This window comes from Mercenaria mercenaria, chromosome 15 (genome assembly GCF_021730395.1).
Source record: "Mercenaria mercenaria strain notata chromosome 15, MADL_Memer_1, whole genome shotgun sequence".
Classification (NCBI taxonomy): Eukaryota; Metazoa; Mollusca; class Bivalvia; order Venerida; family Veneridae; genus Mercenaria; species Mercenaria mercenaria.
This window is the reverse complement of record NC_069375.1, coordinates 73,979,718-74,005,565: the sequence shown is the minus strand read 5'-3', so window position 1 is coordinate 74,005,565 and position 25,848 is coordinate 73,979,718. Positions and strand designations below refer to the sequence as shown.

Here is a 25,848-nt window from a genome sequence, read left to right as displayed (position 1 = left end):
TAAGAAAGCTGCGCGCGTAAACTTGGCGCAACTTTAAACGTTGTTTCTCGATATTACGTCATGCCGCATCTGGACCGGTTTTCAAAGACGACGTCACATATATGCTTGTACATGAATAAGTCCACAGATCTTCTCCAGTTTGCAGCGAGGAGATAGAAAATAGAAATCCCTTGGGAATCCACTCTATTTATATATTTCCTCGTTAAACTACACAGCAGTTGGGGACTGCGAATAACGAAGCACAATTATATAATATGGAAATTGAAAAACATAAGTGAATAAACGACCGCATACAAAAACATACTTTGGGGGCACGGAAGGTGAGAATTCTACTCATCTACCATAAACAAATAACAATTCATTTCCATCATATCATTAGATTCAGTCTACTGACGTCAAATTTAAGATGACAAGCGTAATGGTGGTTGAAAAGTGCAGCTAGTGTATCCAAATCTGTCAAAAATTACGTATATGCAAGATAGCAATTGCACGCAATCTGTATTGCACACCGTACTCTGAATTTTGAGACGGGATTTCGTTCATTTATAATGTATGCCCTCGAAGACATAAATGTTAGATACTGGTGTTGATTTGGTAGCATCAATCGTTTAAAGTTTATTTGTAATGTGTTTATCAAAACAAGATTATACTCTATTTATAATATCGTTTCATTTAATTTAGAACAATGCTTTCTGAGACAGCTACATATGGTATTATAAATGACCATGACCATGCTTCTGTTATATGCCAATTGCATTTTTGACGTGTTCAGTCGTTATAAGTCATACGATATATAAGTACTAGTACATTTTGTGTTTAAAAACCGATTCACAATGAGATAATTATGTTCTTTCTTCATAATTGGTAATTACATATTTTTCTTTCAATGGCATCATGGGTACCTAAATTACATGTATCATATTTCAGAAGACCTTAAAGATTATCAATGAAATCTTATGAAAATGGAGGAATTAAATTGACAGACATTTATGCATTTTTAAATTCGATAAAAGCTTGCTGGGTTAGAAGAATCATTGATGAAAACAATCAAGGTTTATGGAAACTCTTCTACAATCAGTATTTGGAAAAATATGGTGGAAAATTTGTTTTTGATTGCAATTTAGCAACGAAAGATATAAAAGCGATATGTGCCAAAAATCTGTTCCCAAAAGACATTTTTATATCTTGGTTCAATATCCAGAATACTAGTATGAACTATGAAAACTGCATTCCCATAAACCGTCATATTATATGGAACAATTCAAATATAAGAAGTAGTAATGAAACCATATTTTTTAAAGAATGGTATGATAAAGGGATTAAATATGTTGAACAATTATATGACTTTAGGTCAAACAACTTTTTTTTCTTTTGAAAAGGCACGGCAAATGTACAATTTTTCTATGCATAGTTTCTTGAATTATCACAAGATCATTCGTACCATATCTGCTTTTAAGACATTAGAGTTAAGAGAAGAAATAATAACACAAAATAGAGATGAAACTTTAATGGAAAGGGTTAAGAAAATGAAATATCCAAATAAAATCTTATATAATATACAAATAAAAAATATGAAAGAAGAAACATTTCGTCCACTAAGAAAATGGGAAAGACTTATTGAAAAAGAAAGTAAACAAAAATAGAAGAAAATATTTTCAACCCCTTTTGTGCCGCTATAAATTTTATAATTATTCTGTGTAAGTATTATTTTCTGCAAATGAAAAATTGTAAAACAATCCCAAAAATAGAAAGTTTTACTAAGATCTTAGAAAACAGAATCTTACTGGAAAAAGAAATAGCTTTTAGAAAGGAAAAACTAGACCTCTTCAAACAAAAATGGCAAAGATTCCTTTGACATCTCATTACTGTCTCTCAATTGTTCAATCTTTTAAACATCTACAACAGTGTAAAAGATGATACAATCATTACCCCCCACCCCCCCCACCCCCCCACACATTTTTTTTTCTTTTGTCCTTTTTATCCTTTTTGACGTAGTCCTTTTTCATGTTATTTTATTTCTAAACTCTTCTATTAAGTGGGATAGCAACAAAAATATCATTATTTTTCTTTACTTTTCATGTTATTAAATACATGATATTTAAATCTAAATTGAAAATAATACTATGTTAACCATAATATTGTCAAGATTGCGTATATATATCTGAACTGTATGTTTAAGTATCATGTATTAAAAAAAATGGGGTTACCCGCAAGGGGCCTCAAATGAAAAAAAATACAGATTATCAATTTTCATTCAATGGCACCATGGGTACCTAAATTACATGTATCATATTTCAGAAGACCTTAAATATTATCAATGAAGATATTAGAGATAAATGCACTTGGTCTTAAATGTCATTTAGATAAATCAACAATCAGGCTGATATTTAAATCACTTTTATGGTTTTGGGAGAACGTTGTATTAATATAGCTTGAAAAGCAAAATGGATTTTTCTTAAATACGGAAAAAAAATGTCAGGAATTTTGGATTGATAATGAACTGAGAGAATTTCTTGCATTTTCCGAGTTAGGTACATGTTTCGATGTTTCGAAGAAAAAATATACATCATCAACTCATAGAAAGAAAGTAAGTGTTAAGACTCGAACATCAAAAGAATGAACCTGATTGTCTCCATACATTTGTAACTGTAACATACCTTTGGAGCAAATATTAATCATGCTTACAATAGCAAATAGTGCATGACTCACAAGTTTATTTTTCAATTTTTATGATGTCCTTGAAATATGTTTTATATTGTTGTTGGAGTTGTTTTGTTGTTGTTGTTGTTGTTGTTGTTTTCAAATGCTATATATCGCGCATAAATGATGAAAGGCTTGTCTGTACAATTCCTCCTGCAACTGATAAAATATTCATCTGTAGAAAGAGAAAGTTTGGTTAAATCTATAGCTAAATGTGAAAGCCTTGCATGTTCGAGATAACATGGATTGCAAATAAAATGAACAGAGATCATCTTTCAATGTAGACGGTTTACTTTATGACACATACAGCAAACAGGTCTTGAAAGTTCAACGTTTAAGTTCTGTTTGCAAAATATATGATTTGATATCTACATGTGACTTTTTCACGGCTTGCAATACCTTGAAAGATAATCAAATTATATATTTCTATTAAAACTACATAAAACAACCAATAAAATATCTTTTGTACTTTTTCCCTCGAAATAGATCTATGACAACTGTTCTCTACGTACACGGCCATATATCAAACATGATGTGTACAATAATATGAAGTATAGAATGCTATTTACAACAAATGATGTTACTCAAAAAGATATCAATCAAAAGTGACAACTAAATTTTAAAAAGAACATTAGATTCAATTGAAGCTAAAGGTCAATTTAGAAACGTATATGTTATATCTTTCATATACTGAATGACAACGTTTTCTATCGGCGTAAAAAAACAAAGAAAAATATCAAACAGGTAGTGCCACGCACCAAAAGCCTAGCCTCCTCAAAACGAACCCCCCAGCACGCAAACGCGCGCACCACACACACACTCAAAGCTTACACATCAGGACAAAACGAACAACACACACACACACACACACACACACACACACACACACACTCAAAGCCAACACATAAGGACAAGACGAACCATAAGCATACACACACGCGCGCACACAAAAACAAAGAAAAATATCAAACAGGGAATGCCACGCACCCAAACCGCAGCCTCCTCAAAACGAACCCCCCAGCACGCAAACGCGTGCACCACACACACACACACTCAAAGCCTACACATCAGGACAAAACGAACAACACACACACACACACACACACACACACACACACACACACACACACTCAAAGCCAACACATAAGGACAAGACGAACAATAAGCATACACACACGCGCGCACACAAAGTCAACACACAAGGACAAAACGAACAAACAAAGGAACACAGTGGGGCACCGCCTTGGAACGGTCAGTGGCAAAAACACCACTGGGGAGCTTAAACCGGGTTATGGTGCGCACCCAACCTCACTCTTACCCCCACCATGTTCCAAAGACATGGGACAGTGTAAATAAAAGTAATCCCCTCCAGGTGAATCTCTAACACACGTAATGGAAACAAAAAGGCATGGCATGTTAAACACAAAAATGCTCGTGTATAAATATATAAAAAGCAAACCTTAAGAACCAAAAACGTATGTACTCAATGCCTTTTCAGAAGACAGAGCAACAAGAGAAACACCCTTAAGGGCCCGACGAAACAGGCCAGAAGACAAATATCAAAACAGTTCAGTCCTGGTAGGATTTAAAAACTGCTCATCATAGAGTCCTCCCCCTCTTCCGTCAGACGCAATCAAAGAGGGAAGCGTAGTGTCCAAATGTAAACGGGTTGAACACTAAACATGCGGTATGTCTCAAAACAGTTGGGTCGTAACCTCTTTTAATAAAACGTTTGATAATCTTTTCAAATACATTTGGAAAATTACCATGACCCAAGATCTTACGAAGTTTGTAAACCACATCCCCATAAAAAACGGGTTTAGAAATACCTTCTCGCAGAAGTGTCTTTAAATTACTATTGAATTTTAAAACTAAATCAGAATTACGATAATAAAATTTAGTAAAATATTTACGCAATTTGTAATAACGGTAGCCTTGCTGAAGAAGTTTACTTGTAATATATTGATTACGTTCATTGAAATGCTTGACATGACTACACGCTCTGGCAAACCGAATTAATTGAGAAATATATACCCCATGAGATGTAGCCTGAGGTACATCCCCATCCAAATGGGGAAAATTTACAAATCATATTGAAAGTAAAAATATGATTTTCAAAGCTTTTCAAAGTAAAACTATAAATAATTGAGCAAGAACTCTTACTCCAGCCCTGGGCTTTTTACATAAAACCAATACGCTAAATAGAGTATATACACAGTAGCGATCTATTAAACTTTAAACATGGCCTTGAGGTGATTACAAAGTTTAAAAATGTTTTAACACTGCTATAATTAAGTTATAAATTGATAAATGTTTTCATATCTTTTGTAAAAGCATAAGAGTTCCGGACTCATAAACTTCTACGATTTTAATACTGTTAAAATTAAACACATTTTTTAGTCTTGTGAATACGTAAATACCTGAAGTCCTTTATAAAACAACTCAACGATGGATTGGAACGTTTGGGATCAATCAATAGGAATAATCTTACATATCTAAGGTAACTCTCGTTACACTTCTGTCAATCTGTTCTGGATAATGTTCAATTAAGAAAGTGTTTTATTGCGAGGCCATATATTCATTAACCTTATTACGTATGTTTTAAGCCCGGAAATATAACTTTCATCTAGCTTACTTTCCCAACCCAAAACTAAAGCTTCCAGCAGACACACTGCAATTACGGAAAAAGTTCTTCAACATTTCGTTGGTCGCCCTACGTTTGCCGAGCTTGCCTAACTAGCCGGCGGCAAAACCATCAGTGTATGTGCCTGTGTTCTTCCCTCTTCTGGTCCCATCGCCTACTTATTTAGAAGGATTTGTCTAAATGTATAACTACATCGGTTAATAACTGACTGATTTCTAAAATAATGAGCTGGCCAATTAACAGTATTGCTAATAATCTATTAATGTTGCCTTCAATCTCGACACAAAACAATATCCATTCATACTTTAATGAAATCCCTGCAGTTTGTGAAATTATATATTTTCTAATCACATTTTTGCACATAACCCTAATGCGCAAAAGTAAGGTTATAAAAGCTTAGAATGCTTTTCTATACGATCGGGATATTATACCAGATTTTAAAATTACAGAGAGGATGTTATTTTGTTGATGGACTACTGTTAAAATGATAATGAGATCTTTTTAATGTGATTTTATATGAATAAATAAGCTGTAGTACTGCAAAATAATTGATTTCTTTTTCTGCTTTGCTCAGTGTTTTAGTTTTGTTTGACCAACAGATGAAACTTTACGTTATGCAGGGAAAAAACGCAACATTATTGCTTCGTGCTTTTTTTTTAAAGTAATTCACCGAAAGCTGTCAATGGTTATTTATGTTGTATTTTCATAAGTCACAAATCTTAAATGTGCTCATTAATCTAAAATACAAAAATGTACCTAAACTTTTGAAATAATATATAGCAAAGGAGTATTTTAACACTATAAATGCACGATTTATACCTCAGCCATCGTGGAATTATTTATACCACGTATTATCGCCCGAGTGATCAATAGTGTTAATCTGTTGCTATATATTATTTCTATTCTAATATGTCGTTAAAACAGTAAATGAAATATGGTAGCGCTCTTTCTTGGTCGCAACCAAAACTTTGACGTCTTCGCACCTGAACGTGACGTCATTTTAGCGTAAGCGTGTTTTAACTGAGACAAGCATATTATAATAGTTTTTCGATATAGGTTTTCTTAATATTTATAATAAGAATGCTAAGTTCATGGTACACGAGTGCACGAAATAAGATGATTATTACACGTAATAAGACGTCAAGTGCACGGAAAAACATATCGTGTGTGCGAGGTAAGGTGTCGGGTGCACGAGATAACATGTCATTTGAATGAGACAACGTCATGCGCACGAGATAACATGTCATGCACAAGAAAAAATCTGAAGCGTTCTCCTCGATATAATTCATATTAAAAAATAATATTTGTGTATCCTACACGTAGCATCGTAACAAACAAAATTCAGTACGTTCAAAAACACATTTCCATACAATTATCTAAACAATGCCTACTACAAATCAATTATACAATGCAGTTCTACAAAGGATTACATAAATACATTTACGAGCTCAAGTTCTTGTGTAAAACAAGAAAATGCATCGGCATAAACTTTATGTCCTTTATTTTGAACCATTGTAGTTAATTGTTGTGGATTCTTGTCGCCTGAAACGGCAACTGTGTCTCCCAAGATATCTGCCCCTATTTTGAATTAATCCCGGATGATAAAGTGAAATTACCATGTGACTAAACCTCTATCAATTAAAACAAGTAGAAAAATTCTCAATAAATATAGTACTGAAATCTTTAAACACATATCTTATTCACGCACTTTGTGTGCGTATCGATTTACAACTGAAATGATCTGACAAAACGTTTTTGAACTTTGATGACGTAGTAGAATACTAATTGGAAAATGTGGGGATTGCCCAAAGTAATTTATTGTTTATAATAATATTTCAAAATATAATCTAACAGAAATCAGATAATTTCACCAATTTAAAAAGGTAATAACACTTGTACAAAGTCATACGATATATAAGTTGAAAACCAATTCACAGAGAGATAATTATGTTTTTATAAATTGGGGATTTACATAATTATTTTTTCAACGGCATCACGGGTACCTAAATCACACGTGCTATTTCAGGAAACCTTGAAGACAACTGGTTTAAAATGCAGTTACGATATATCAACAATCACGCTGCTTTTTAGACTTTGCTTTTTGGTTCAAAATAAGGGATAATATTGTAAAATCCTTCTATACGAATACCAAAAATATTTTTTTTGGGTTGTGAATATGAAAATAAACTCTATTTCAAAACCTCTAAAACTGCGCATATGTCCTAAGAATATGTGTAAGTTCACTTTACAGTAGGTAACAAAGAACGGACACCTAGAAAGTATCAGGATATACAAACTGCATCTTTTTCAAATGGTCTTTTGCATACAGGTCTTTTATATAAACATGAGAAAAAGTTATTAAGCTGTAACCTCAATCGCTTAAACAGCCAGTCTGCCCGGTTCAATTAGTTTAGTAAGTTTATCGCAACAGTGTAATACTTTCTTGTCCTGTAAGATCATGAAATTCGTTCAATATCTATATAATAGAATTCTGCATAAGCAAGTGTTATGGGACGTGAAAGATGTTGCACTTTCAATTATATTTGCTTTGTTGTATACTATGTTTCCAAAGGATCTTCTTATAGATTCTATTCTATTCATAATAAATACATTTTGTGTATGTGGCAAGTTCCATTGGTTATTTGACAGAAAACAATTTTGCTTGTAGGAATTCGTCCTACACGTATCTGTCATGTAAAGAACAACTCAATAAAAATGCAGAACCTAAGCATATATCAGAATATACTGACCCCCCTTTACATAACCGTAGTTGTTGAAATTATGGCATTAAACCCTATGAAAGGTGAACGATCATCTTCTCAATAAAAGTTACTATCTGCTCGAAATAATCAAATTGGATGTTTCATAAAAGCAGGATCAAGTTGTTCAATAAGTTATCTTTTGCTAAATTGTAATACATTTTCTTTGCATTTTCAATGATCGTCATTTTGTAGTTTATTAACAGGGAAATCATAAAGAGGATGTTTCAGCTCACGTATTAAAAACAAAATAACAGTTGTACAAATGTTTTATGTGTAAAAAATACGCTTGGCTTGCAAAGCATGAGCGTAGTTTGCATTTAAACACTAACCCAAGGGTCAGGTTAATATTTGATAAACAACCTGCGCTCTCAAAAATAACTCCACCAAAACAAAGGAGCCGTGCGGTAAGTGGCATAAAAGTACATTTATATCGATAATTTTCAAAATTTTCGAAATCATATGCACCCATTTGTTGAAAAAATAATCCCTACCGCAAAGCTTATACCTATTTCTCATACAAATAAAATGTTAATTCTTGCTTGCAGAATAACATCTGATGTCTAAATGAAAGCATAATTCTATCCGTTGAAGAGTGTAATGTTGGCCGCTAAATTATCCTTCAAACGGCATTACTTGCTACATGTCGACCAGCACAAAGTTGCACTATTTCGGGAATATGTTATTGCATCTGTCACGGTTTAATTGTTTACACACAATTGTTATCTTTGCTGTGCGTAACTGTTAACACGTTTACTGATAACGCAATGACGTTATTGTTGACTCTCTGACTTCTGCGCATACCAGTATTATACCAAGGCTTCGATTTCATCCATTTCTTTTTATATTTAATGTAATATTATTGTATCGATATTGCTTTTCGTCTCACAATATTTCGATATGTAGCATGTTTAAATTTATTTTTTTTACTTGACATATTGTAGTACTCATTTCATGATTATTCTTTCATCTTCTGTCCGTTTCATGAGGGAGTCCTTCTCTAGGCCTGGATTTTCTGTTATTATTTGGAAATTCTGGTAACAGGTAATTTGTCTTTTGAACTAACATTTTTTGAAGATTTTAGTTGACATTTTCCACAATTGTTTACTGACATATAGATAGAATATTGATGGATACTAGTGTATTATTTTAAATGTTGAACCATAATGTCAAGCAGTATAGCATTTTGTCCGCCTCAAAGCCATAATCCCGAGGTAGGCAACTGAAAGTTTTGTCTTTCTAGATATCTGCGCAGCAAACAAAATGTCAGTTAGGAAATGAATATATTTAGTTATATCGCTATTTAGGTTCGGACATCGAAATTTAACTTACGGAAGTATTCGGAATATTCGTGAGGGCCAAGTCCAGACTTAAATAATCATTAAACAATGTCTCCAGTTTCATTCGATTGTGTCAAAATGTTGTAGAGATGAAAAAAAAGGTTAGAACAGTGGTTGAGTATATTTTATAAATATTTGAACAAAGGTGTTAACTTCTCAAAGTAGTTGTCAATGCTAGATATTTTTATATCGGTCTTTATATAAATGAATATCTCAGCGTTTGAACAGTTCGACCTTGCATGTAACATTGTCAGTATATTAATTTGTACCGATTGTTGAACAAACAGACCTTGAACGACAATTATATTATTTTTCAAAGCAGACGGTTTATTTTATGACCCATGGTTCAAACAAAATACCTCCATATATGGGTTATAAAGCTATTATTCTATTCAACGAAACGGGTGTTTCAATGACATGGTAATGTAAATTCGGTCTTTCATGAGCCTGTATATTGTTCTCTAAATATGTGGGTAAGTTCGTTTAAAACTTAATCTGAAATACTACACGGCTGTTTATTCTCCGGTCAGGAACTATTTTGTTATCGGAAGGCAAATAATAACAAAACTGTCTTTTATTTTCTGTCTGGAGCGGCAAGTGGCCGTAAAGCCGTAAGGCTACGGATGTTCCGTTTTAGGTAGTTTTCATTTTGTATGATATATTTGGTGGTGTTTAAAGTACATTCAAACTGTAGACCTGTACTATCACTTTTAATACAACCAACCATTTTATGTTAGTATAGAAAATATTTTGTCGTGAGTTATATCTGCCTTGGTGTGAGAGATCCCGGGTTCGATTTTCGGTCAGGCCTAAAGTATTTTCAGTTTGTTACACATATTTTAGCCTAATATTTATCAGTGTCACTTTGTCTCTAGATACAAGTATGTTCCAACAATTTCATACAAAAACTAGAATTACCATCATGACAGCATAAACAATGCAGTTATTCTGTGGCGCGTCTCTATGCAAAATGTTACAGAATGGACTTTATGGGCAAACTTACTCAGAGTTCAAGCAATACATGGACACATTCACTATACCACGTCGCTATTAAAGCTATCTCAATAGCAACGAAGTATATGTGCACCCTTATACTTAATCCTACTACACCCCCTCCTCCCGCTCCATTTTAGAATTCGTCCTCGAATTCCAGAATTTCAACCTCTGTTTGACTTTACAAGTTGTTCATTCCTATCTACTTGTGATATATTTATACCAGGCGCCAAATGTAACAGAATTAAATCGAACCACTGACCTCTCCAACCTAAGACGGACACTCTATCATGTTGTTATAAAAGCTAGCTCAGTAGCAAAGAAGTTTAAGTGCATCTTTATACTCACCCTACTAAATGTGTTTTAATGTCTAAACATCTGAATAAAATAACAGTATGTAATTTACATGAGGCATGTATTTGAGTTTATATCACAATTTCTTTGTAAAGTTATTCAACTTTAATGTAAAGAAATTGACTGAACAAGTTTGCATATATAGTTGTTAAACACGTTGATTCAGGAAAGGCCGAAATCGACAGCCTGTCATTTTATAGTAAAACTGTATTTTTATCTATATTGGTAAACTAGTTTCATAAAGTTCATACTTATGCTGGGAAAAGTAAGTCACCATTTTGTGACGAGTCTTTAAGTAAGTGTTAGTGGCACTTTATTATCGTCGTTTGCTCTCATGAATAGATTCAGTCAAACTGACAGTACTATCATTCAATGTGCATGTATTCAATGTTCCATTTGAAATTTAAATAGATTTAATTGAATGTGACACATCGTTCAAAAGATCCTTATTATTGTATGCATAGGCCTTTTCCATTGCAATCAAATACGGGATTGCGATACTTGGGCTGGATGTTTTTGTATAGCCTTTTGTCCTCTTAGTATGTACTTAAAACTTGAGGTGATGACACACTACAAATTATTATCCTAAATATAAATATAATATTTACTTTAAACCAAATACATTTTTTAATCTGTTTTATTATTTAAATTTCATAAAACGTCATTGTCGTCTTATATCTTAAATGTTTTCAATGACAAACTCATTTAACGTTTAAATTTTAAAATTATACATAATCAATGCTCTTCACGTAGTCTTTTTATTTATCTACACCTGTGATCAAAGTAAATTTAATTACAATAAAAATTTGTCTTTTTTCTTATACCGTTCGTACCTTCATGTTTCAGGAGTCTGGTGCTTACTTTTCGAGAAAAATTAATGAACACACTTACCAACTTTATAATGGAGTTTATGAAAAAATAATGTTTTTATGATGTATCTTTGATTCTATAGCATCATAGAGTTCATTGAATATGTTTTAAGGGCAGACTGACCAAGGGTAATGTAAAACATATAGATAAAACAAGACAAACATACATATATATTTAAAAGTATTTGAGTGACCCTAGGATAAAATACTGATTTACGCTGTTTTATGAGTTAACTAATGTTGTACAAAAACGTGACTTTTGAAAGCAGTTAGCGTATGAGTTTCCTTGATCTTGACGGGAAGGGAGTTCCAAAGCTTTGGAGCAGTGAACGAGAAGCTGTGAGTGCCATACATTATGATTTTAGTCTATGGTATAATCAGTGACATAGACTGGCATCAGTCGTTATATTCATCAAATGTAAAGCACTTGGCCATAAAATCAATCCTCTCTAATAGCACATTCTGAAAAAAAAATTGCAATATCTCTTGCTTCTGTCTCTGGCGTTGAGATGAGCCTAGCGAGAAAATTGTTTTCTGAGAAAATATCTCTTAGTATGAAGAAAGAAATTAATATTATTACATAGTATTAGATCTCAGCAGACTTAGTAATCTCAATATACTTTGTAAGTCTACCAGTGTTAGCGTGTCTTGTGAGATTAGGTTTCTGGCATAAGTATGTTAACATTTTACCGGTATGGTAGACATTTGCTTTTTTATAATAAGATCAAATTATATTTCACTGTGTGACCACCAGATGGAAGTTTCTTTTACGAGTATAAGATAACGTTGATTGGGATATTGTTGGACATGGTGATGATATCGGACAAACCAAATTCATTCTATTTATGACAGTTGTGTTGTTTTAATTAAACAACAGATCAGTCACGTATGCTTTAAATATCTCCACATTCTACTTGAAAAACAAGATAAATTACTATGAGGGTTACATGAAACATATTGGCTATATAGATATAAATGTTACATTTCTCGGTAAGACGTTACGTTGGAGTCGGCAGAACGAGGCAAGAATTAAACGAAACAGGAAAACTATCTAAAGAAGGCCAAGAAGAAGCCATCATACGAATTTGAGATGAACAGTTAACAGTCTAGTATTTCGTTATGCGAACATGTATAAACAGCAAATGAAATAGGTTAAAATTGCTTCTATTAATTGTGTCAAATTTGCAAATTTCAATACTTTAAAACGCATGTCCGTGTATATATAGCAGAACATCTCAGTCTGTTCAATCTAAATCAAAAGGACTTAGTAAAAGCCGAGGAACTTGCTTTGTTTTCTTTGCAAATGATTTGGCAGTGCTTCAAAAGAACTTAAAAATGGAATGTTAAAGTCTTTTGAAAGTTGAAAATAAATCTTATCTAATGACAATGATAGGGCTTAGATTACATGTAGGGGCTAGATATTATGTATTTCAAAAAAGAAATGGAATGTCAAAATTACAACAGATATAAAATTACCGTGAAAGTCTAACAAAAATAAAATAATAATAAAAAATCATTAGGACTAAGCCTGTGCATATTTGGACCGTAACGGGAAAATTATAGATGACAATTTTCTAACTAATGTTAGGTTTGCTACGCGTTCATTCGTATAAAGGTATCCGCATTCGTTATCGCATGCCTTTTTTTCTTTTGACAAGATAATTATTTGGCGTATCAATCAACCCGTAAATTGCACGTGCGCACGTTTGTAACCAAATATTTAGCGAATTAGCAGACAAGTAGGTAAGTGTTAGTATTTGGATACCATCCTGCGCTGTTGACGAAACAAAACAAAGCGTTTGAACTTGACAACTCTTTTTTTTTTGCCGTTCCTGTATATGCCACTTTAGTTAATTTTGTTATGTAAGCCCTCTTGCTTTATCAAAAATATAGCACGATACTTTGCATCTTTCCCGAAAGCCATCCCGCGAAAATTTCAATTATTACAAACATATCATTTATGAAATAAATTATTTCGATGTCACCTAAAAATGAGATTTCATAAATATAAGTTTTCCTTATGGTAATATATTTGAGGGAATGTTTATATTTTTCAGTATCTATACTTGTCAAATGTAAATATTTGTTACTACGACGTGTTTTTCCGGGATGAAAATATTTCGAAGATGCATATTTAATTTCGTTTGCATCAAATAACTGTCTACTACTTTCTTGTTGTTTTTTTTTCTTGGGTTTTCGTCGTCCTTAATACATTTATTTAAAAAATAATATTTTTTCCAAAGACCTTTACATAAATATGTTTTACACTACTTTCGCTTTAAACACATATACGAGACTATTATTTTACCTTCAAATGAATTTGATATTATAAATATATCTTATTTACAGAATGATACCTTAAGAAACACTCAAGTGTTCCCAGGGCCTCCCTCAATGTTCACTTACTCTCTTGAGTTGACTTGACTGTCATTCACCATTATGAATACATCGATAAACACGTGAATAACAGGCAATTTATTTGAGTATACTCAATGAGTTGAGTGAGGAGTCTTGTCTATGAAAGCCCTGTAAATTTGAGAATATGTTTAGAAGCGGAACAAAAACCTTCTCTACTTTCCCGGATAGCGAAGTCCGTGATTCGTTGAAATACCGTGCATGGTATTCTTTAGCTAAACCGTTCATAAAGGTCAATTACTTGAGCTCAGTAGACAGTTATACGATTTCGCCAAAAAATATAAAGTTCTTTCATTGGGCAATGTGACCGAACAGTGATATAAGTTAGTAGTAACAAGTTAAAATATTGGCAATTAAGGTTATAAGCTTTATAAATAATTATTCGTAAGGCACATATTTAAAGTTTACGGATTTTTCAGTATTTCTTGTAATATTCTTCACCAATGCGAATCTATACAAAGAAAAGTTAAATTTAGTATGATAAAGTAATAACTGACAACACAAAAGAAACACTTGAGCAGCCAGCGGTCCCATCTAGTTCAATAGGTTTGGAACGTTTTAAACGAGATTCCAAGGCACAGCGTGTCAGATAGAATATTAACACTTAATCCAAAATAATAATTATTTTCTAACAAAAATATCAGGAAATTTTTTAGTTAGTCAGTGATCTTTTCATATTTTTTTACTATTTATGTCGTGTACTCTTGGGATACGATTCATGTCCTGGAGAAAAAAAATGACATGCGCACTAGAAAAGGTGTCGAGCCTGATAAGCTCATATAAGTTTGGTATCATTTGAAAGTGTATTGTCTGCTGAAAAAAAGAAAATATATGTCATAAAAATTTCATTTCTTTTTTACTTTATACACAGTGCAGTTTTCAATGATACTTCAACAGAAATCTAGTTATTATGTTATAAGTTTAATCATTGTGCAGTCATTTGGGCATCATATTTACTAACTCATGTTCAGCAGACACAATTTGTGGATCGGCTACCATTATTTAATCCCCCAGCGAATAAAGTCAAATTACCGTTTCAAATCTAACAAATAGGACAATGTACGATAAATGTAGTACTTAAATATTTAAACAGATATTTATCCATAAATTTTGCGTTCAGAAAATTACTGCTGTATCAAGTTTCAGCTGCCTTGACGTTACTGACAAAAGGAAATATAATTGGAAAATATGGGGATTACCCAAAATAATTTAGTTTCCATACATATACGTGTTGCGCATATCTTACAAGATTAAAGCAAATGTTTCAGTCTGACTGACATGATCTTACTATAGTAAGCGTTGATTTAAATCAGATTTGCAAATAATTAAGACCTGACATTATTGATCGACATAAGTTAGAAAAGAACAACTAAAGAAAGAAATATTGATTTTATCTTGCGAATCGTTTCTGAAATTTCTGTTATGTTCATGATACTATCAATGGAGTATGTTTACTATTACATTTTCTTGATCACTTGAAGATAAATCTTTATTGAGGTTAGTGTAGCATTTATGTGTTTATGTTTGATATGCAGAATTATAGTCCAATTTGTTACAAATGTCACGTAACAATAAAGCAAAAAACCCGGTGAAGCTGTTTATAGTAACGAACTGTCTAGTAAATATTTATTCCTGCGTATTCAAAAGACAACAACAACTACAATACCCTGTCAGTAAATATACCAACGTTATCGTTAACATATAACACTTGAGTTACAATTTTCTCGTTCCTTTTAAACAATGAGTGTCATGCCACCAGGTGGTATAAAATGAGGTTTGTTATGTTTCATTCATTGTACATCTTAGTCATCTTCTGTATTGTCAGTACTTTGTACACTTCTTTGTTTGGCTCGGAGTGTCCTTTCGCTGCATCCTGCAGCAATTTACGTACTTGTATGTTAAATCTATTATGTGTAAGTGCTGACCTGATATACATTAGGTTTTGCTAATATTTTTGGGCGTTTTTGTCAGCGTGCACAATATTTGTTTATAAATGTAGTTTACTGATAAAACAGTGGCGTAATGGTTAGCTTTCCGACTTCGACGCACGACACCACGAGTTTGAATTCATCTATTTTATCTTTAATTCAATGTATTCAATAAATGTAAATGTATCAATGTTGTTTTTCTTCTTGCAATATTTTATGTAATATCTTTGCGTTATCCTTACCTGAAGTTTTGTAGTATTTGTTCTATGATCAATTGTTTCGTCTGCTGTCAACAGTTCCTTCTCTGTTGAATGAGGGAACACTTCTCTAGTCCTGGATTTTACTAAAACAACTTGGCAAAGTTGGTGAAAAGTAATTTGTCTATAGATATAAGATGCATAAAAGTTGAGATATATTCTGGAAAGATTTACTGACATATTTAAAGAAGATTTTTGGATACTAGTATTTTACTGTAAATAAATAAAAAATAGAAAAACTTACGGTAATTTAGGCAATTATCCCGCCTGTAAATTTTACACAATATGAATTGAACAAAATGAAATTGTTATACAAAGGACTTATATCTTACGGAATGTTAGTTAAGAAATGCATATCTTTATACTAATATCGCTAGATTCGGACATCGAAAATCGATTTTAAAACTTCCCCACGGAGCATTCATTAGTGCCAGGTCAATAGTAACGGACAATTATATAAATTCTCATTTAACAGTGTGTCCAGATTCATTCAAAACAAGAGCTCGTCGAACACAAAATGCCCCCCTTGATGCAGTCAGTAATTGCACAAGGAACAGAAATAATAAGTTCACTGTAAACAAAGTTCTACTGTTTTGGTCCAATCTGACCTTGACCTTTAACCTATTAACGTAACAAGAGGTCACAGTGTGATCTTGGCACCGACCACTGAGCCATTTTTTAATTTTTCAAATTTCAAGACTAGCTCAAGATCAAAATCAAGGTTAAATTTCATTTCAGTACAAAACACTGTGCATGTGGTCCAAATTTGAAAGCTGTGGCTTGAGAAATGTGAAAGTAGGTCACTAGATCAATTTCAAGGCCAAAGTTTATTTTAGACGATAGAACAATGCAAGTGCTTCAAATTTGGAGGCTGTAGCTTGAGAAATGTGAAAGTAGATACTAGGTAAAAATCAATGTCAAATTTCAGTTCAAAACACAAAAATATGCAGGCAGTCAAAATTTGAAGCCTGTACCTTCAGAAATGTCAAAGTAGGTCACTAGGTCAATTTCAAGATCAAAGTTCATTTCGGTACATAGCTTTGCATGTGGTCCAAATTTGAAGGCTGTAGCTTGAGAAATGTGAAAGTAGGTCACTAGGTCAAAATCAAGGTCAAATTGTATTTCGGAACACAAATCTATGCATGTGGTCCAAATTTGAAGCCTGTACCTTCAAAAATGTGAAACTAGGTCAATAACTAGGTCAAAGTTTGTTTCAGTACATAAACCTATGCATGTGGTCCAAATCTGAAGGCTGTAGCTACAGAAATGAGAAAGTAGGTCACTAGGTCAAGATCAAGATCAACTCATATCAAGGTTCATCTTGCCACTTAAAACAATACATGTGGTCCAAATTTGAATGATGTTAGTTATAGACATGAAGATTCTACGTTTTTCCCTATGTAAGTCTATATGAACCATGTGACCCCCAGGGTGGGACCATATTTGACCCTAGAGGGATAATTGGAACAAACGTTGTAGAGAACCACTAGATGATGCTACATTACAAATATCAAAGCCCTAGTCTTTGTGGTTTGGACAAGAAGATTTTCAAAGTTTTTCCCAATATAAGTCTATGTAAACCATGTGACCTCCAGGCTCGGGCCATATTTGACCCTAGGGGAATAATTTGGACAATCTTAGTAGAGGACCACTAGACAATACATGTGGTCCAAATTTGAATGATGTTAGTTATAGACATGAAGATTCTACGTTTTTCCCTATGTAAGTCTATATGAAACATGTGACCCCCAGGGTGGGGCCATATTTGACCCTAGAGGGATAATTTGTACAAACTTTGTAGAGAACCACTAGATGATGCTACATTACAAATATCAAAGCCCTAGTCTTTGTGGTTTGGACAAGAAGATTTTCAAAGTTTTTCCCTATATAAGTCTATGTAAACCATGTGACCCCCAGGGTGGAGCCATATTTGACCCTAGGGCATAATTTGGACAATCTTAGTAGAGGACCACTAGACAATGTCATATACAAAATATCAAAGCCCTAGGACCTGTGGTTTTGTACAAGAGGTTTGTCAATGTTTTTCCTATAAAAGTCTATATTAACCATGTGACTCCCAGGGTGGGGCCGTATTTGACCCCAGGGAAATAATCTTAATAATCTTGGTAGAGGACTACTAGATATTGCTACATACCAAATATCAAAGCCCTAGGTCCTGTGGTTTTGGACAAGAAGATCAGAAACCGTTTAACTGTTCCTGGCAAATGTGACCTTGATTTTTGATTTTGACCTAGTGACCTCAAAATCAATAGGTGTCATCTACTGGTCATGATTAACCTCACAATCAATTTTCTTGACAATAAACCTAAGCGTTTTTGAGTTATTGCCCGGAAACCATTTTACTGTTCCTGGTCACTGTGACCTTGTCCTTTGACGTACTAACCTCAAAATCAATAAAGATCATCTGCTGGTATCAACATTCATGATCCTAGGTCCAAGCGTTCTTGAGTTACCATCCGGAAACCGTTTTACAGTTCAGGGTCACTGTGACCTTGACCTTTGACATACTGGCCTCAAAATCAATAGGAGTCATATGCTGGTAATGACCAACCTCTCTATCAACTTTCATGATCCTAGGCCCAAATGTTCTTGAGTAATTATCCGGAAACCGTTTTACTAATCAGGGTCACTGTGACCTTGACCTTTGACATACAGGCCTCTAGATAAATAGGGGTCATCTGCTGGTGATGACCAACCTCCCTATCAACTTTCATGATTCTAGGCCCAAGCGTTTTTGAGTTATCATCCGGAAACGGATTGGTCTACAGACCGACCGACCGACAGACCGACCGACATCTGCAAAACAATATACCCCTCCTTCTTCGAAGGTGGGCAAAATAATTATTGTCAAAATATGGTAGGAATGAAAATAAGGTGTGCAATTAGGATGTTTGTTCAGTACATTTTATAAATATTTAGAATTAATTACTTCTCCAAGTATTTTTCAGTGCTAGATGTCTTATGTTTTATATCGTTTTCTGTGTTATGAAGCTCTCCGACCTTCAAGTACATTTGGACCTAGCGTTTATGATTTACAGTATGTGTGTATGCTTCTATACTGCTTGGTGGCCTTCTTGGGTACAACTAGCAGGTGACGCCTGAGCCAGAATTAAAGTTAAAAGAATGACAGTAAGACGTCACAGGAAGATAGTGCAAGATAAAACTGTATTAACAAGAATAAAATCAGAAAAAACAGGATGTGGTCATTTAGTTATAGCACGATGCGTTAACAGCCTGTCTGAAATGTTCAGGATCAGGCTGATTAACGATCAGGGGTGGCAGTTGATTCTGTACGGTAAAGTTGTATGGAAAGAGGGAGAACTTGAAAACATTAATGTTTGTATGGATCGGTCTGAGGGAATGGTCTTGCATATGACGAGTTCGTCTCAAGGGCTGTACCAGATTGGAGGGATTGGAATAGCTACATAACCATGAACGATTTTGTAGAACACGAAAAGTCTAGCAATCGTCCGTCTTTCCACGAGTGTCTGCCAACTAAGATCATTTAACATGTTTGTAACACTATTATAGATTTATTATTGACCCTTTACCCACCTGACTGCTCTTCTTTGTACCATTTCTATCTGTGTTTGTTTCCCTGCGTGTGTGTGGTGACTATACCGTAGAGGCATATTCCCGTATATTTACTTTGTACTGGTTGTTACAAATTCGATAGACCTTGAACGATAATATCAAGATAAACGTTATTTAGATCAATTATCTCTCTATAAGGTTGTCAAGCTTACAATATATTTAACAATACGCGCGCTTGGATGACATTGAAACGAAAAATCAATATCTGGTTGGTTTGTAATTTGCTCAAACTTGTTGTAGTTCGACATTTCAATGTTTATGCTATGTTTGAAAACACGTTTGCGATTATTGTATGCGTACATGTCTTATAACTTTTTCAGAGCTTTTACTGCATTAAAATATAGATGCAGTTATGAAACACATTTAATCAGGAAGGACTTAATCCGTCCATCTGTTGTAGTATAACTGTATACCTAAATTAGGAAAGAATATTTGCGGGGGAAAAGTAGGTTAATAGGTTTTGATTAGTCTTTTAGCCATAATTAGTGGCGAGACGGTTCTGACACCTTTCATTACCTTTGATGAACAGGCTCAATCCAACCCAAGTAGTGTTATAAATGTACTTACTTGCGTCTAATATATCTTCGGTAGACATTATAAAGTATCATTTTCTTTAAACATTGCTAACCCAGGCACTAATAACTGATTTAATCAATTGAAAATAAACACAAATTTACAATATACCAATTGATCAAGTAAAGTTCAAAACATACCAGAATGTGCAATAAAATATAGATTGAGCTATGCGTCGGTTAAGCTGAATGTTATCTTTCATTGAATCATTCGCATATTACATGTATTTATACACAAGGACATTTTTGTTAACTTCAATACGCTTTAAAAATTAACCGCGTATAATAATACAGGTACTTAAATTTTTGCATACATATTTACAAAAGGTCGTTTAAAGTTAACTTATGATATGACTGGCAAATCGTTATAATTTTTCTCATTTAAAAAATATCCGGAAACCCCAACACTGCCTCGGTTAAGAATTGTCTGGTGACGTTACTGAGTTCCTGTGTATTTAAGTTACCTTTCGACTCCTCCGTTAACATCCAGTGTATCTAACTTACAAATATTTACATTCTTACTCCCCTATTGCCATCCAAAATTAGTAAAGTAAAGTTACTTACTTAAGGTAGTTCTGCACGTTTGAAAAACCGGAAGTGATGGCGTAACGTCATGTATCCGGAAAACGTAGAATAGAGCCTGGATTCGGCGTACGGAAACGAAAATAAGTTTATAAATTAATCGAAAATTGTGAGTAAATTTGTTACAATGGCACTGTTGCTGTATGTCTAAAGTGAAAATATGATATCAAAATATATGACACGTTAAAAATTCAAACTAATATCTTAAATTAATGTGAAATGTCCGATTCCCTTTAATCATGGTCAACTACCTCAAAAATAAGCACACGGACCTATACGTTTTATTTGATCAAATCATAGGCCATGTCTTTATTTACAACTGTGAGGAGTTTCATCAAAATCTACATTGTAGAAAAAATTATATTCGCGAAAATGTAATGAAAGTTATGATTTTCCCATAGATTCCCATTATGAAATATTGCGCGAGGTCCAAATTTTTCAAACCAGTCTAGCAAAAAATCAAGCACACGACCCTATCTTTTTTATTTGCTGAATTTTCCAGGTATATTCTGAAGTTTTGAAAAAAAATGGAGTTTAATCAAATTCTACATTGTAGAAGAAATTTCGATCCAAACGTGCAGAACTACCTTAACGTCGGTAGTCGACGGAAGTCCCAACACCAATGCGCCACTGATTCCAAGTATATTTTAATTTTCAGAAATAAATTCCTTTGCCATCCTGTTTATTTCTATTTTCAGTATTTACATTCTGGTTCCTCTGTTGACTTCCAGTGAATTTAAAATTTCATTATTTATATTTTAGCTCCTACGTAGCCGTCCTATGTATTCTTATTTTAATAGCTTTATTTTTATTCCTACATTGCCGTTGTATGCATATTTGTTCCAACTATTCACATGCTCGTCCCTCTTATGCAATTCAGTATGTTTTATTTTTAGTATTTATATTATGAATCCTGTATTTTTACACAGTATTTCAGCGCATGCTTTATCCATTGGAACCTTTCTAATATTCACTGTTAACATTGCTTTTCTGATCTTTCTCACTGTGTATATTACTTTTACAAAGATATTCCTAATACACTGCATCGGTAGCCCAGTGGTAGAGCGCCCGCTTTGAGTGCTGGAGGTCGTGAGTTCGATTCCTGACCGTGTCACACCATAGACGCAAAAATATAACTAGTAGCTTCATTGCTCGGCGCTCATCATTAAGAGAATATTGCTAGTACTGGTCTGCCTTGTGTCAGTATAAAGTGACTAGGTGGGTTTTCATGCCACTTGTCTTGGGTGTCAAATTCTAGTGAGGCAGCACTAGAAAGTTAGGTTATTGCACTTACTGCTACAAATTGACAGCGGGCATGTTATTGAAAAAGACGTTACAGCCTAACGCAGGCACGCATTCTTAATGTTCAACATTTTATGTTCGGCATTCAAAGCAGTAAAATATTGCTTGGATGTTTAAAACAATTACTGACTTCAATATAGAAAACAAAATGTATTTAATAATTTGCACTTTGATTATCACTATTTAAATCGTAGCACCAATGGGTAAAAATAGTATACAAATATTAATTGTTCAGTTGATTGTTAAAATATTTGTTTTCTTATTTGCACATTCAGATATGCCTTCCGTGTTCATTCAGTCTTGAGATATTTTTTTTTAAAATCGATATTCCAATAGAGAAATATTATAATAGCTAGAGTTTGTTGTCGCAACCATTGACATGCTTATTCCGAAGGAGGAATAACGTTTTATCTGTGCTAAGATTATTCTACGGATTTAAATATTAAATTCATATATTTATATCTGTTTACAGGAAAGATAAAAATGCGTACTCATTTAACATATATGAGTTAAATACTTGTGTTCAAATAAGAATATTTCAAGTGCGATAACACGATGAAAGTTTAAAGTGTTGAGAAAACGTGAATATCTGAAGACATTAATTGAACAAATTGAAAATGAATTGGGACCTTTCAAAGCACAAACAATGGGAATAGATACACATAGCTCTAAGGTAAATTTCGTTTCACTTATTTCAATTTGCTTTAAGTAATTAAGTGTTTCTTTGCGGACATTTACTTTTATTAATGCCGATAAGTTTTTTTTTGCTTTGTTCTCATTATTATACTGTATGTATCCCCTTTTTTCGATGTAAATTTGAGATTTGTTGCTATCATTGTCTATGTGAAAATATGTTAACCTACTTACATAATTAATGCAAGTTTAATCCTACTGCTTGACGCATGTATCATTTTCTCCCATTTTATTTGCTAAAAATCCTATTACAATGTCGATCAACAGACCTTACTATAATGACTTATTTGATATTCTTTGATTATAGGAACAATAATTATTAATTGGAATTCAAGTGATTGATTTCTAAAGTAATGAGCTGGTCAATTAATATTTTACACGTTTTAAATCTCAGCGACCGCAAATATTGTTTTGTCTGCTAATTAATAATTTTTGTTTTTAATACATTGTAAGAATAAAAAATGTACTGATCAAACTTGTATATACACTATGTGATTTATGGTTAAGATATCGGTGTGTTCTTGTGTACCGAGTTATACTTCTAAAGGAACGCATATTTATCAGGTTAAAATCACTGTCGAGATGATAGCTGATTTTAAATTTTAATAGAATATACATAATGCACACAACTATCATCATATTGCCATAATATATTAACACTAAGTCCAACAAAATTTGCAATAGTTTCTTCATTTTAGTGATAACTGGATCTGTAAAATATCTGACGATCAAACATATTCAAAAATATGACAATTGTAACAACAACGATATACCTCTAGTTTATTTTTGCATTTTATTGGGTACCCGTGCCAATTGTCATTGGTTTGATGGTAACAAAAACAAAAATACATTAAAAGTACTATGATATAATCAGTAAATTCATTTTATTTTCATTTTTTACAGCGACAGTAAGTCGTCTCAATAACAGAGCAATTTTCGGTGATATTGTACTATAACGTAAGAACATATGTTTGATAGCTGTCGATAAAAATGTACTAAAAGATATTAAAATTTATACGCTGTCCCAGTTAGAACATTACACCTCAAAAACAACTTGTAAAAAAATAAAGTACGATATACGATGTTTAATTATCAGAACAATGATGATTGTTAATGCTCTTTTATTCTAGATGTCATTTAAAACTGCTCGTCTGACATGTGCAAAAATGTTTATTGTCCTTCAGGCTGAACTGATCTTTGTAGGGAGAAAGGGCATTTTCTTAACGCTTTATGCATTTATATTTTAGATTTCTATTGAAGATTAAAAAGAACTTTTAAATCGATTTGCTAATGCATTTATTTGTATGCACACATCAACATTTTCACAATTAACCTGTTATATTGCCTTTAATTTACAACTTTTACAGTTGATATGGTGCCTGGAGGGGACTATATGAAAGCCCTCTGTCCGTCCGCAAGTCTGGATCCTGCACTTACACAAAACGTATCCAAGCTGGGCTCATAAAACTTTGTATGTGACTAGCATGCATTACGTATATTATGTACATTTATAACTTACACATGTAGGTCAAAGTCACTATTGAAGGTCAAGTAAAATTGCTTCCATTTCACAACTTTCATATGTTCGATTATTTAAGTGCTACACAAAAACTTCCCTACAATGTGACAATTTTTCAAAACATGATCTATACTTGCCGGGCAAAACTCGATGTCACTGTTAAAGGTCAAGTAAAAAATTGTTTCAACTCAATAATGTTTATATGTATTGAAAGTTTTCTCTTTAATTACTAACAGAAATGTTTCCATACATGACCCATAGTTGTTGGTCAAAGGTCAAGGTCACTACCAGAAGGTCAATTAAAATTGTTTCCGCTCTATAACCTTAAAGTACTTTGAAGGAATATCTTAGAATGGCACTAAAATGTTCCGACTGATAAGAAAATTTGTGGCTTACATGATATATGCTTGTAGGTCAAGGTCACTATTCAGATTTAAGCAAATATCGTTATTTTTTTCTTCACTCCTAATTGCCTTTATGCATTGTCAGTCCATTGCCAACAAAGAAAAGAGAACACAAACATAGCTTATCACCGCTGCTGACTTCTATGTTGCCGCGGCTATACACTGTCACTTGATACAGTCTATTTCCACATAATATTTTTCTATAAATCTGTGTTATGTAGAACCAATTTGTTTGTCTTTGTTAACATAATTCTGTGTTTTACTCGGTAACTAACAATAATTGTATCACATATAACAGGTCTTTCAGACAAGGATCCTCTTTGGCCGAGTGAGTAAGGTCGCTGACTTCCAGCTGGCTTACGGACGGTCGGTTGCCCTATCCAGGGGCTCGCTCATGAAATAATTTATGGAGGGGCACCTGAGGTCTTCCTCCACCATCAAAGCTGGAAAGTTGCCATATAACCTATGGTTGTGTCGTTGCAAGGTTAAACCAAATGGAATAAATAAATTAAACATTTCAGAGTTTGTCTGTCTGAGTTTGTTAATAAAAGGTTAAGAAATTTCAACAGCCGTATATCATAAAAATAATTACTTTAGGTAAATCAGATATTAATGATATTAGCAAACCAACAAGATAATTGTTTAGTAATGGCATTTATCGGTCACTATTGTCTCATTTGTGCGCTTTCATTTTATCAAGATAAACTAATTATTTCCAAACTGTTTGTGTTTCCCTGTAAGTTAAATTCGACACATTGTTATACATGAACTAATGAATAATTGACATTTTTGTTACTAAGCATAAAACAATATTATACAGTAGAGATAAGTTGGCAATGATGTATATAATATGATATCGCCTGGCACTATATAATTACCATTAGGAAATATTTCAAATCACT

At 33.3% G+C, this 25,848-nt stretch overlaps 1 protein-coding gene across 1 annotated transcript in view; it reads left to right on the top strand.

Moving 5' to 3' along the window:
• LOC128548832 (uncharacterized) overlaps positions 1–25,848 on the top strand; it is a 242,259-nt gene that overhangs the window by 139,725 nt on the left and 76,686 nt on the right. The gene's annotated exons all lie outside the window — the stretch shown is intronic.